The sequence below is a fragment of the Homarus americanus genome, unplaced genomic scaffold (genome assembly GCF_018991925.1).
Source record: "Homarus americanus isolate GMGI-L3 unplaced genomic scaffold, GMGI_Hamer_2.0 scaffold14723, whole genome shotgun sequence".
NCBI classification, from domain to species: Eukaryota; Metazoa; Arthropoda; class Malacostraca; order Decapoda; family Nephropidae; genus Homarus; species Homarus americanus.
In genome coordinates, this window is record NW_024722425.1 from 277,910 (window position 1) to 285,592 (window position 7,683).

The 7,683-nt window shown below is 36.0% G+C and overlaps 1 non-coding gene across 1 annotated transcript; it reads right to left on the bottom strand.

Moving 5' to 3' along the window:
• Positions 1 to 740: 740 nt before the first annotated feature.
• Positions 741 to 822, bottom strand: Trnas-cga. The gene has a single exon. It is a non-coding gene; the product is annotated as a tRNA-Ser (tRNA).
• Between the last annotated feature and the right edge of the window lie 6,861 nt (positions 823 to 7,683).

Genomic DNA, 7,683 nt, shown 5'->3' on the forward strand with positions numbered 1-7,683 from the left:
GAAAATACCGTGCCGCTCAGTTTCATTTTGTCTTTTTTCCAGCTACTTCTGGCATCGCTGACGTGGATATAAATGATCGACTATGAACTTCTGGGCCGAAAATAAATCACAAATATTATCTTCTTGTCCACACGACTGGACCAAGAGGAAGAAGATAATGGCGACTCAACAGCGCGGAAGATAAAGGTTTCCAGGACACAAGTGGAATGTTGCGGATAAAGGTAATGAAATAATTTGACTTTACTGAACCTTATTTTTATATAAAAAACATTGATCAAGTATAATATATATATATATATATATATATATATATATATATATATATATATATATATATATATATATATATATATATATATATATACACGATTAACTGGCCTGTTCGAACGGAACGGCCCAAGTGTTCATGGATGCGAGTTGCCAAAGGTATATATATACCTTTTAGTTGTGTACACAAAGTTTTGACAATGAAATTGACGCAGAAAATCACGTTAGGAAAATAAACAAGCAAACGAGTAGTGTCGTCAGGGATGTGGCAGGCTTCTGTGTGTGTTGTGTGTGCGTGCGTATGTACGTGACCAGAGACTGGTGCCGCCATCTCTTGGCACCACCAACTATTAAAGCATGTCTCCCTTACCATAATTTCTTCCTCTTTCTACAACTTCCACGCTATTTAATGACGATTGAATTTTGACAAAGAGTTACAGACTTAACTTCAAATTACCTAATGAACAAAACATCGCTGTGGACAGGATTCGAACCTGTGCGGGCAGAGCCCAATGGATTTCGAGTCCATCTCCTTAACCACTCGGACACCACAGCTGTACACAAGAAAGTGCCACATAAGGGAAGTCAGTGTGTTACTATACCTGTGTTTTTCCAATAATTGTAATATTTAATACCTCTTACTAATTGTACTGATAATAATACTTTATTAACTGTACAGTATATCCTTCAGATAAATACTTATCAGGCCAATTATGAAAATCAATGTAACCTTGTGTAGATTTTTCCACATCGTAATAATAGTTAGTCGCTTCACTGGCGTGAACTGTTGCGATAGAAGAGTCCGACCCTCACTCACTAACATAATTATATGACATCCGTGCGGAAAATTATTCACCATAGACTATTATATTGGCTGATTAATAAACACTTGGACTCTGTTAGGATGTCATTCACAGGTATAAGTACATTATCATTATTGTTGGATTCGTGGGAAGGGATAATGTCATTTACTATTACTACTGTAATGATGTGTTCCCTATGGTGTTTACCTTCCACAAGACCCAGCATATATGTTTCTTCTGTCTGTCTGTCACTTCACACTACAGTCACCCACCAACAGCACGTAAAATATCTGCCCGACTTCCTCAATACAGTACAATACTGTACCCTGTAAACTAAGTTTTCATTCAACGAAATAAAAGTTTTTACTTTGTGTTAAATAAGACAGAAAGATTATTTGTGCTTCTCATAATATTATCATGTTTTGTTGGCCGCTAATCCTCAAGATATATTTTAAATGTGTATTGTGTTGGTCAACGTCTTGGCCGGTCAGACGGTCGCCCGCTTCTCAGTGCCGGCCGCTACTGGGCATGTACAGCACAGCAAGGATTAGCTGTTCATAGTCCTTGCAGTACACTACAGTACAGTCCGGGATCTTGAATGTATCTCAAAACAAACACTTGGTTTAGTATTGCCACAATTCACTGTTAGAGTATTCAGATGACATGTTAGTCTTATGAAAGGGAAATAAAGAGCAATTGAGTGAACTAATGGATCCAGGACATAATTGGAGGGGATTAACTTTTTGACTCCGTTAATAAAATATTGGTGTATTTGAGCTTTAAAAAAATTATAAGCCAGGTGATATAATATAGCAGACAATACATATAAAAGCCCTATATAGAATAACTTAGTCTTGTGTATACTGATAATACTTTACCTTGTTATTGTAAGAGAACAAATCCAATAATTATGATCCCCATATTGTCATGGTTGACAAGATCACTTTTATTATTGTGTTGTATCAATATTTTGTTATAATCGTTGTCCTCTATATTAAACAACCGTCAGCTCATGTACACAACAAGTTCCAACATATTTTTTAATGTAAAGAAATAATTGATTTTCATGATTATGTTAAGTTATTAATTTATCGTTTGGGTCAATAACCCAGTACAGTATAACTATTTACTACTGTATAACTATTTACTACTGTATAACTATTTACTACTGTATAACTATTTAGTGCAGTATAACTATTTACTACTGTATAACTATTTAGTGCAGTATAACTATTTACTACTGTATAACTATTTACTACTGTATAACTATTTACTACTGTATAACTATTTACTACTGTATAACTATTTACTACTGTATAACTATTTACTACTGTATAACTATTTACTACTGTATAACTATTTACTACAGTATAACTGTTTAGTACAGTATAACTATTTTGTACTGTATAACTATTTAGTACAGTATAACTATTTTGTACTGTATAACTATTTAGTACAGTATAACTATTTTGTACTGTATAACTATTTTGTACTTTATAACTATTTTGTACTGTATAACTATTTAGTACAGTATAACTTTTGTACTTTATAACTATTTAGTACAGTATAACTGTTTAGTACAGTATAACTATTTTGTACTGTATAACTATTTAGTACAGTATAACTATTTTGTACTGTATAACTATTTTATACTGTATAACTATTTTGTACTTTATAACTATTTAGTACAGTATAACTATTTAGTACAGTATAACTATTTAGTACAGTATAACTATTTAGTACAGTATAACTATTTAGTACAGTATAACTATTTTGTACTGTATAACTATTTTGTACTGTATAACTATTTAGTACAGTATAACTATTTAGTACAGTATAATTATTTTGTACTGTATAGCTATTTTGTACTGTGACTATTTAGTACAGTATAACTATTTAGTACAGTATAACTATTTAGTACAGTATAACTATTTTGTACTGTATAGCTATTTTGTACTGTGACTATTTAGTACAGTATAACTATTTTTTCATAGATTTTTTTGTTTTTATCAGTTTGTTAATTACGATTGATTTTATTTTATCAAGTTTTTAGTAGATAAAGTTATTTTCTACCATAAAAATCAATAAATATATTCATGTAACACTTCAATTAGCCGCTTGTAATTCACGAGAAACTTCAGTGTAGAGTCTGCGTCTTGTTATTAATTTAGTTATTTATAATGGCCTATCTTGTGAAATTATTTTAATGGCTGTGAAACATAGTAAATCACCGTCTTTAAGGTACAGTAAATCACCGTCTTTAAGGTATAGTAAATCACCGTCTTTAAGGTATAGTAAATCACCGTCTTTAAAGTATAGTAAATCACCGTCTTTAAAGTATAGTAAATCACCGTCTTTAAAGTATAGTAAATCACCGTCTTTAAAGTATAGTAAATCACCGTCTTTAAAGTATAGTAAATCACCGTCTTTAAAGTATAGTACCAGGCACCAGCTGATTGATTTGGTTTTCAAGGTACCAGCTGATTGGTTTGTTTTTCAAGGCACCAGCTGATTGGTTTGTTTTTCAAGGTACCAGTTGCTGATTGGTTTGTTCTTCGTGTTAATCTTGTCTTATGGCTTACCTGTAACTCATCTACATGACACTGAGGACACCTGTCTGTAACTCGTTTATATGACACTGAACATACCTGTGTCATCTTCAAGGAATTAGTTAAATTTGGTGAAGAAATGTAGTTTGTTTGAGACTCCCCAAGAAATACTGATAATGAACCCCAGAAATACTGATAATGATCCCCAGAAACACTGATAATGAACCCCAGAAACACTGATAATGAACCCCAGAAACACTGATAATGAACCCCAAGAAATACTGATAATGAACCCCAGAAATACTGATAATGATCCCCAGAAACACTGATAATGAACCCCAGAAACACTGATAATGAACCCCAGAAACACTGATAATGAACCCCAGAAATACTAATAATTAATTCATATTTATTTATTTAGATTTAATGATCTTTTTGCCAGTCCCAAAGGTCAGAGGTCAGCTTCTTGAACCAGTCTCCGCCATGTTCTTTATCATCCTCTGCAACTTTCTCATCCACTTCCATCCATCTATCTTGTTCTAATTTTAGTTTGATAGTTTATTGATAACACTAAATTCTGTCTTGAAACAATTTGTCGATTCCGCGTCAGGTAACGTTAAGAAAATGGTCTGAGATGAGTGTGAATATTGCTTTAGATGTAACATGTGTCTGCGGTGCTAGTCTCACTACAGACTCCTCGAGGTGTGAACAGCTTATACTCTACTTATACTATACTTATACTGTACTTATACTTATACTTATACTTACAGTTATACTTATACTATGATATGGTTCGGTTTTATCATAGTCTGGGAAGCAACGGCTGGTGTATTTTTGTATAATATAAACTGTTATGTTAACCTGAGGACTGGCCTATGATAAGACACATAGTTGTTGTTAATCCACCAAATAAACAACTGTATTCAAGTTGTGGTTTGTTTACAAAAGTCTGTGAGATCTTGTAAATTTTCCTATGTGATTAAGGTAGTAAAGGCTTCCCCGATCAGTCACGGTAAAATTAACACTTATAGAACGCTGTAAATTATCAAAAACTAACCTAACCTAACCTTGAAGTTTTTCAATTTTGCCGTGGACAGCAGGTAGTTTACTGTACACCCCATACTCATCCTGTGAGCGGTATAGAGCAAGGAGTATTACGGAGTACAGGCCACAAAGGGTGTTTATCGGACCTCAGTGATTTGGGTATTATGGCAATGAATGTTACATAGTATTTCAAGTACATTGTTTGTTTAAGTCGATACATAGAATTATAATTAGGTACTAGATGCGACGTGCGGATACAGCCTTAGTATATCAGCTATCTTGTCATCAGAGATAAAAGTGTTGTGCTATTTCACACATGTGCTTGAACCTGTCCCTAAAAGGTTCTATCTTCACACAGTCTAGGACTTAGTGTTGGAGTGTGTGGCCATATGTTTGACCACACATTTGTGGCCATATGTCTGGCCACACACTTAACATTTAGTCTTGTTCACATCTGCTTGAGGAACATACTGCCAAAGGTACTTATATCCTAACCTTAGTCTAGCGGTAACAACATCATGTAATCTAGTGATCTTGTTACTTGCTCCATATACATCTCATCATGGTAAACAATGGCTTGACTGGTGCCTGTTTATACTTGTCTGCTTCTATAAAATTCATCAATAAGTTCTTTCCTAATTACAGTTTTTAAGGTTCTGCCAAACCTGTTTTACGGTAACTTGTCTGTTTTTCCTTAACTTTTCCGGTAAAGTAACAGTATAATTATATTGCGGTTAGTTATTGACCGTTTAATTTACGGTTTTCGCTTGGCATCCGTGCTGCTAGTCCTGTGACCGTGTAGTATATGGGATATTTTTTAAAGGTAAATCTAACATCATCTTGTGGATAAAGGTTGTGTACAGTGATGCGCCCCCCCCCCCCACACACACACACATACACATACACACACACACACTATACATACAATGAGAGTTAAGTGAAGGTGTATGTAATGCTAAAAACTAATTAGGTAATTCTAATTTCAGTCATTAACGAGTCATGCAGTGAGGCAAGTTGTTGAGTTAATGTTGTTTATTAAAGTAACGTTTTGTTTAATATTAGGTTAGGTTAGGTTAGATTAGGTTAGGTTAGGTTAGGTTAGGTTAGGTTATAATGTTACCATAGACAATGCTCGTGTGTTAAGAGTAAGCTAATTGTACTCACATTTTTTTTTCATCTTTTTATTTTAATTTTAGAAACAATTTTATAGTGAAGATATAAACCGTGTTGAGGCAGCGTGTCTCCCTCAGGCGTTAATCTCTGTTGATCCTTATGCTAAATGTTCCGTGTTGTCTGGCTTAATCCCCCCCACCCACCCTCACCCCCTACCTCACCCCTACCTCACCCTCACCCCACCTCACCCCCCCACCTCATCCCCCTACCCCCACCTTCCCCCACCCCTACCCAACCAACACCCCCACCCCCACCCAACCTCACCCCCACCTCATCCAACACCTCCCACCTCCACCTCACCCCTAGCCTCACCCCCCAGCCTCACCCCCACCCCACCCATTACTCCCCACCCCTACCCAACCTCACCCCACCTCCACCTCACCTCCTAGCCCTCACCCCTCACCCCCAGCCTCACCCCTACCCCCACCTCCACCCCTCCTTTAAAAAAAACAGCATCCCCCCCCCGCTGTTTACATGATAATTACACAATTCAAGATAACTTAGTGTAGTACCTGGTGTTATCATTAAGACAGAGTTATTACCTCAGAAATAACATTCTTTAGTTTCTGTGTTGGGATTAAATAGAATAACTGCCAACTGTAGACGACTCCCTTAATCCCCTGGCTATAGCAATTTCTTGTGTCAAATTAGGTAATCGCTCGGAAATGTTCTCTATCTTCACGCGTCGTCAAGCACCGCGGGAAGAGGGAGGAAGAGGGAGAGGTTATTGTGTGTATGTGTATATGATCCCTCTCTCATTTAATGTTAAGTTTCTGTACCGACACCTTCCACTTCTCCTTCCACACACACACACACAATATCATAGCGAGGCACAAATGTTTTCCTTGAACCTGCACTCCCATACATGTAGTGCGTGGTTGAGTGCCTAACATGGCTGTGTGGGAGAGAGGTTACGTAAGATTTTGTTAGACAATGTTAATTAATTGCCTCACCAGTTAATATAATCATTGTTTATGCCTTTAGTGGTTATAAATAACAGTTGTTTATGCCTCAGCAGTTAAAATAATCGTTGTTTATGTCTCAGCAGTTAAAATAATCGTTGTTTATGCCCCGGCGGTTAAAATAATCGTTGTTTATGCCTCAGCAGTTAAAATAATCGTTGTTTATATCTCAGCAGTTAAAATAATCGTTGTTTATGCCCCGGCGGTTAAAATAATCGTTGTTTATGCCTCAGTACTTATAAATAATCGTTGTTTATGCCTCGCGTTATCAGTAAAGAACCTACACGTGTGTACTATGTGGCATAATGTGTACGTTTATCATTATCTGACTGAAGTGTGTAGATAAATGTTTTAATACATTCATGACTGACTTGACCTCTGGATGCCATCCCTGACTCACACTCTCACTCATTCGATACATTTTTGACTGACTTTGACTAGTGTTTATTATATATATTTATTTAATCGGTTCAAAAATACAGCGCAGTCGTTAAGGTGGTAACATCAGGGCCATAGGTGAATTCAACTCAATATGGTAGAGTGCGCTATGTAGTTACAATAGGATGGCGGGCCGGGCGAGGGAGGGGCGGTAGCCATGTGGGGTTATGGTGAGCATTTACCTTATAAACACGCGTTACATTTGGTCCCTGGTGTATCGCCATACTAGATTCTTCATTAACCCCGAGATTTTTGCCATTACTGATCATTCCAAAATACAAATGTAGGATTGACATCACTTGAGTATAATTATGTATGAATATTGACATCACTTGCGTATAATTATGTATGAATATTGACATCATCTGCCGATAATTATGTATGAATATTGACATCACTTCCGTATAATTATGTATGAATATTGACATCACTTGCGTATAATTATGA